Source organism: Myotis davidii, unplaced genomic scaffold (genome assembly GCF_000327345.1).
Source record: "Myotis davidii unplaced genomic scaffold, ASM32734v1 scaffold31, whole genome shotgun sequence".
Taxonomy (NCBI): domain Eukaryota; kingdom Metazoa; phylum Chordata; class Mammalia; order Chiroptera; family Vespertilionidae; genus Myotis; species Myotis davidii.
Window position 1 is genome coordinate 1,010,731 of NW_006283639.1, and position 7,976 is coordinate 1,018,706.

The 7,976-nt window shown below is 38.3% G+C and overlaps 1 pseudogene; it reads right to left on the bottom strand.

Annotated features, from left to right (window-relative positions):
* Positions 1-403: 403 nt before the first annotated feature.
* On the bottom strand, positions 404-869 carry LOC102772909 (annotated as a pseudogene).
* Between the last annotated feature and the right edge of the window lie 7,107 nt (positions 870-7,976).

The window sequence follows — 7,976 nt, forward strand, 5'->3', positions numbered from 1 at the left end:
CTGTAGTTGCAAGTTTGTACCATTGACATCTCTCCAATTCCTCTACCCTCTACCCCTGGTCACACCATTCTACTCTTTGTTTTAGCAAGTTCGGTGTTGTTTAGATGCCCATATAAATGATATCATACAGTTTTTATCGCACTCTGTCTGACCTAATGTCTAATGTCCTCACATTCCATCCATGTGGTTGCCTATTGGATCTTTCACAATCTGGGCCCTGAAAGCATCCCTGCCTCCTTTCTCTACATCCTTCTGAAAGGAGAGCCTTGAGAAACTCTGCGTCAAGTTTCTCAAATGTGCTCTCCCCACTCTCTGAGCTTTTTCACTTACAGCTGTTCCCTCTTTTTTTTCGGACATGAAGGCAACATTTATTAACAGAAAACAATAATTTGAGGAGTCCTGTTCACAGACGATGACCACAGTGACCCCACTTCCTGTGGGTGCTGTCGGAGGGGATGGGAGTGACATCCTCAATCTTTCCCACCGAGTGGGCAAGGGCTCTTAGAGATGACTGGGCCCTGGTCCAGGGGTCTTGGTCCTATTTCCTCCTGTGGCCCAGAGTTTGATATGAAGAGTAGTGATGCCCAGCTCCTTGCACTTCTGGGCCACATCCTGGGCAGCCAACATGGCAGCCTATGAAGAGGACTCATCTCAGTCAGCCTTCACCTTCATCCCACCAGTCACACGGCAGATGGTTTCTTTGCCAGAAAGATCAGTGACATAGACAAAAGTGACATTGAAGGATGCAACGATGTGGCAGACCCAAATACACTTCTCCTTCAGCCACCTGAGGTCCGAGACTGATGACCTCTTCTTCCTTCTTTTCCTTCCCCTTGCGAGGTGCCATTTCTGTGCATCTCATCCAGACTCTGACACTGGACTGTTCCCTCTTTTTGTAACACCCTTTTCTCACTTACTCTTTTGACCTTCCTAAATCTCATTGCCTCAAATTCTGAAGTGTCACTTCCCAAGGAAGCCTTGATGACCTACCTCTAGACGAGCTTAGCCTCCCACCTATGTATTACGATATTATTCTGTGGTTTCACTGTTATAACTTTCATCATATTTTATTTCTAGTCAATAAATATTTAATGAATTAATGCTATGTTTAATTAAATAATATTTAAATGAATAATGACATACCCATAAACTTGTATATAAGGTCAAGGACATAGAGACTGTAATAGAAAAGCAAGATAAAATTGAAAGTGCTCTTTTATGACTATTTCTACTAAAAAGTCTACAGCACTGATATCAGCAAATGGATGAAAATAATTATTAATTTAAAGGCATTAAGAGCTCTAAATCTGGATTTTAGAGGTCACTGATAGAAAAGCTTGATATTTTAGTACATAGCAATATATTTGCCTAGCATCAGCAACATAGATGTCATTTTTTAAGTACAAAAAAACTGGAGACATCACCAAGATGGTGAAGGAAATTAGGAAAGTGGTATAAGGCAGGTGCCACCCAAAAGAACATGTTTGCAGAATTGTGCAATATTCACATGGTAATTCCAGGCTGCTTGGGATAAATCCGTGTTAGACAAAGAAGTTAATTTCTCATAATTAGGTGGGTTTAAATATTTTATCCACCTAATTTTGAATCTTTGGCCCTACTAATATCCCTATTTTTTGTGTATGTAGCATAGTGAAAACTCTAAATGGAGTTACATTGAGGAACCATCCTCTGTGAGTAATTTTCCTTAATTAACCCATCTGGACCTTGGATAAGAACATTAGAATATATTATCAAATTTTATATTAAAATAGGCAGATATATTACTAGAGATAAGATCATCTTCCCCTTTAGGGAGCTATTAAATATACTAGTAAACCCCAGCTTTTAAAAATTTTATGTCAGTACTAGTGGCCTGGTGCACGGATTCATCCACATTGAAAGGGAAATAATTAGAAGAAATATTTTAATATTGCTATTTTCTTTTTCTCCCTCAGTGCACCTCCACTGCCGCCCACAGCCGTCGCCATATCACTGACACCTGACATGTTCTGCGCCACCCGCTGGTGGTCAGCACACGTCATAGTGAGATAAGATCATCTTCCCCTTTAGGGAGCTATTAAATATACTAGTAAACCCCAGCTTTTAAAAATTTTATGTCAGTACTAGTGGCCTGGTGCACGGATTCATCCACATTAAAGGGAAATAATTAGAAGAAATATTTTAATATTGCTATTTTCTCTTTCTCCCTCAGTGCACCTCCACTGCCGCCCGCAGCCATCACCACATCACTGACACCTGCCATGTTCCGCGCCACCCGCTGGTGGTCAGCACACGTCATAGTGAACAGTGGAACTCCTGGTCTCTCAGTCAAACTCCCAGTCCAACCACTGCCTGAAGGGGCAATTTGCATATTAGGCTTTTATAATATCCTATACATTAACGAGGTAATATGCAAATTGACCCTCACGCCCTCACAAGATGGCTGCTACAACTAGACCAGCAGGGAGGTTAGTGAACAAGCAGGCTGTGTGGGGCGACCAGGCCAGCAGGGGCATTAGTGAGAGATGACCAAATGACTGACCACCAGGCTACATGGGGCAACCAGGCCAGCGGAGGGGGTGCAATTGGGGGTGACCAGGTCGGCAGGGGGGCAGTTAGGGTCTATCAGGCCGGCACACAGAGTCAGTTAGGTGCAAGCAGACAGGCAGGTGAACGACTAGGAGCCAATGGTACAGGACTGTGAGAGGGATGTCTGACTGCTGCTTTAGGCCTGATCCCTGGGATCAAGCCTAAACTGGCAGTCGGACATCCCCCAAGGGGTACTAGTTTGGAGAGGGTGCAGTCTGGGCTGAGGGGACCCCCGCCCCCATGCATGAATTTTGTGCACCAGCCTCCAGTGGGATTTTTAAATATTGTCACCTACTAGTACAAGGCAATCACTTTATTGAATTGAGCTTTCAGGATTTACAAAAAGAGATTTGGAACAGTATTATTAGGGCTTGCAATAAACAACTAAATGAGGAAAAATGCACATCTACCTTTAGATTGGGTGTTAACTCTGCAATTGGGTTAATTTTATGTGTTTCTTAAAATTAATTCTTCTATACAGTAAACTGAAATAAACCAAAGAATAAGGGTTTAATACTCATTTTCCCTAAGATTCTAACACTGTTACTTAAGTTTTTTATGTTTTAATGTCTAAATATGTAAAATAAGATTCTAAATGAGATGAATAGCTATCATTTTGATTATTCCATGAAATACTTCATTAATAGTGGATTTGCTCATCTACTCTCCCTAATTTAATGTGTATCCCATTTTATGAACACTATACTATATTATCTTTAAAGTTCCCTCCAGGTATAAAGTAATCAATGATTCTTCTCCCTAATGATAAATGGGAAATTTATAATAATAAAAGTGTAATATGCTAATTAGACTGGACAGCTGAACGGCCTTCTGGACGTCATTCCAGATGTCCTTCCACACAAAGCTGTGGTGGCGGCTCATTTAATCCTTAATACCAGTGATCACATAGATATGTAGGTTAAAAAATAGATACCCTATATTCATTCTCGTTTCATTAGTGAGAAAACAAAGACACACATACTTAATTAGCATATTGGAAATAACCAGTGTAGTAAGAGGGAGAGCCAGGAGGTGAACCATGACATTCTAATTCCAGAGTCTGTGACATTAATGCCTAAAATCTTCTTTAATAACACAGATGTAATTTCAGCTCTATAACCTGAAATGAAATCATAAGCCTGCCATTTGTCTTTCCTGAGTTTTGTTTCATTACAACTTAAACACGAGGGACAGTGACAAGTTCATAAGTATATATATAACTTTTTCCATTCGAAAGTTCTAAGATTCTTATTACCATATCATGTACCTTTTTGTGTTTAACTCATTTCAACCCAAGTTTCAGTTAAATAAAAGAGGTACACATAATGGCATCTTAGCTCTTTTAGGTCAAAAATTGTACAGTTCCTTAAAGAGTTATTGCCTCTTGACCCAGTTACTGAGCTGAATGTGAATTAGGGCATCACTGTTTAATGGACTGCATTCTCTGTAGAAGCGCTTGCTTGTCTGGAGCTCAAAGGAAAACATCCATTCTCTCTGATGTGCCTGGTGCCTTATGAAGATTATTGCACTGCTTGTTATGTACTCGCTCACAAAATGCATGCCAATAGTTATGCTTAGTCGCTTTACTCGAGAGCACTAAAACTAATAGCCCTTGCTTTAAGCACATGAAAACCCATAGAGTCTATTCAGAAACAGTGCATTACCTGGCATTCTATTTCATAGAGAATATGCGATAATATTAGAAATGTCACTCTCTAGGGCCTAAGGAATAGAGAAATAGCTTTATCAGCATCTAGGGCTATACTGGAGGTAAGGTTGCTACCCAAAGAAAAATGTTCAACTGTAGTACCATTTCTCTGAGCTGCTGAGTCAATTCAATTTTGTCGATCAATAGCATGAAGCATTCTGTCATCTAACTCTATAAACTGAGAATGGTAGAGTATGATTAGTCAAATCAGCATCATGTGGCATAAACACTACTCTTAAGTCCAAAACTCCAAGCACATAATAACTCAAACGACTTTGTTAAGTTTCTTATTTCCATTTGTCTTCTCTAACTTTGATATTGTTCTTTAGACACGCTTCACAATACAAATAAAAACCTCATTGTCCATCTCTACAAGATGGTAATTGATAACACTCTTTTTATATATGTATATATACATGTGTATTTATATTCATACTATGGGGTTTTTTTGTTTTAAAAGTATCTATTTTATAAATCCTATGACTAAACAAAATAAATACTAAGATTTTGGATTTTGGTTTCTCATGTGCAGGAATTAAACCCAGCCCCACATTCAATTTGTAATCCATATATTTCTAGGATTTTTAAAAGTTTAATGAATACCAATATCTTACTATATTTTAATATAAACATCATGGGTGTAAAACAGTACAAATTTTATGAGAATCAGCTGTTGATTTAATGGCATAGAACTTCAAACTTGCATAGTGTGACTCTTCCAGGCTTAGGAGTTTATCCTCCATGGGTGGGAACTGAAGCTCAAACTGTGCAATTGCATTCAAAGAACATTCCTTAACCCAACAGTGCCAAGTTCTAGCTCAAGGGATCAGATGCTTTTCTGGAAACAAGCCCTCAGCACTAGAGCTGAGAGCGGGGTGGATATTTGTAGAGCAAAAACCCTCAGTAGAAAATGTTTCCAGTTATTACCCTTCGTATCTTATAACTATGACAAGGCCATTTAGCATTTGGAGATGATTAAGTTTTCACACACTTTTCTTCTATGATACCTTCTGTTTTCCTTCACTTTATACAAAACAGCTGCTCCTCCATTTGCCTCTTAAGGCATTTGCAGCATCAGACAGACATTTCCATTTGATCTCACAGGCTGGTACTCAGGGGTTTTGCACTAATTAAAGATGATAAGGTGATAGTGAGACAGAGAAAGTCCAAGCTGTTTGTGTAATAGTAAGAGTGTGTATTCCTCAAAATAAGCAAATGCTACAGTAACTTTAAAGTACCCCCCTGACACTTTGAAGTTTGTCTGATGTACTGGCAAGTCTAAAATGAGACTCAGCCAAGACAGGCATTAGCATATCAAAGAATAAGCTTCATTTTCACTGTGAGGGCTCTATTTGAAGTCCTGTGCTCAATGGTGTGGTACTCTGGGGGCTGCTGAATTGCATGCTGTTATTCCAGATGTGCATTGTCTCTTTAGAAATACAATTTCACAGTCAATAAACATGTTAAGTCCATCAAAAGGTAATTATAGCAGAAAACCAGACAAGAATGCTTCAAAATCTGGATAGGAGATTTGTCTATTGATCAGCTTATTGATTTTTATTACCTTGATATCAAACTGCTGTTTGTATGTACTGTTATGCTCAAAGTAATTGATTAGCCTTGCCCAAACCTACTATTGAATACTGCACAGAAATATTTTCACTACCAAATGTCTGTGGTATGATGTCTCAAGATAATAATTGCAAATATTAGCTGAGTTTCTTTTTTTCTGGAATATATATTTAGGTAGATTTTAATTAAGACATCTAGTGTGCCCAGAAAAAGAAAACACATGCTGGTATAAATAACTCTGTGTTTGCTGAACATTTTATTTATAATAACACAGATCTTGTGTCCTTAAACATGACTTCTATCTGAGTTAAGTAAAAACCCTAAGAATTTAGCAAGTGAACTCTTAAAAGACACAGAAAATCATTGGGAAATTACCCTTCCTCCAGGAGACCACATTTTCGTAATTTAACAAGACAAAGATGATCTTAGGAATTAAGGGAATTCTCAATTCTTAAAAAAAAACTAATGAAATAGCCCGACCAGCATGGCTCAGTAGTTGAACATTGACCTGTAAAGGAGGTCATGGTTCAGTTCCTGGTCAGGGCACATGCCTGGGTTGCAGGCTCAATCCCCAGTGTGGGGCGTGCAGAAGGTAGTTGATGAATGATTCTGTCTCATCATTGATGTTTCTATCTCTCGCTACCTCTTGCTTCCTCTCCCTGAAATCAATAAAAATATAGGTTAAAATAAATCAATAAATAAAATTACTAAAAAATAAATATAATATGAAAATTAATTTTATGCAGTTATAGAATTAAAATAAGTTCATTAATAATTTTATGCTATTTGGGTGTTTTCTTATAGTTTTTTGGTGAAAGATAAAGGCATTTCTATTAAAATTAATTTTATCCATATATAAGATATTTCTATGTAAAGATGAATGAGAAACTTGGCATAATCAACATTTATTGTACTTTATTTTCTAATTTTATCATGAGAAAAAATAGCTGTTCCCCTAACCCGTTTGGCTCAGTGGATAGAGCATTGCCCTGCAGACTGAAGGGTCCTGGGTTCGATTCCGGTCAAGGGCATTTACCTGGGTTGTGGGCACATCCCCAGTAGGAGATGTGCAGGAGGCGGCTGATCGATGTTTAATAGCTTTTCTCATAGATGCCATTATATAAAATTTTTTTTAAAGTTTTGATCATGTTTCTTGTGTGATTATTAAAAAAATACCATATTCTACTCTAAAAAATTTGGAAAGTACAACAAAATGTAAAAAACAAAACAGTATTTGGAGAGCAATGTTACTATGATGGTCTCTTTTATTTAGTATTTTATTTTCATACTGGAGGCCCGGTGCACAAAATTCAAGCACTGGAGGGGGTGTTCCTCAGTAACTGCCATCCCCTGCAGGCCTGGTCCGCCGCAACTGCCCACCCCTGCTGGTGTGGTCACCCCCAACTTCCCTCTCGTGCTGGCCATCTTTTGACTACATGGGGGCAGCCATCTTGTGTGAGGGTGTGATGGTCAATTTGCATATTACCTCTTTATTATATAAGATATGTATACACTCCTTATAAATTTATTGTTATATAATGTCCATCTTTAATCTTAATCTTTATCAATTTTCTTTAATTATCAGGACCATTTTCTTATGCCTATAAAAATCAGCCTAATATGTGACATATTGGCTTCTAATATATCAAATTAATTTACAGATGTTGTTTACAATTGCTTTAACTTTAAATTTAATTGGTTCTAAATTTTCAATATAACACATAAAGCTACACAGACTATACATGTACAGGCATTTTTTTCATATCTCTTTTCTTATTCCCAGTAAATACTACTAAATAAGAAATTGTGAAAACAGTTTGTATAAAAATAAACATGTTATTTTACCCAATGCCTCACTATCACTTCTCTTCAGTAATCAAGAAACTACTAGTTTATCCTATCTAATAAAGATGGAATATGCAAATTGACCATCACTTTGCAACAAAGATGGTGGCACCCACAGCCAATAAGGAGGGAATATGCAAATTGACGTGACAAAGTTGTCAGGGGCCGGGCTGGGACTCTCTGGGCCTCTGGGCAGCACATGCGTGCAGGCGCAGAGCAGCCGGGGCACGGCAGGACGCTTGCTGTGAGGGGGCGCTGGGGG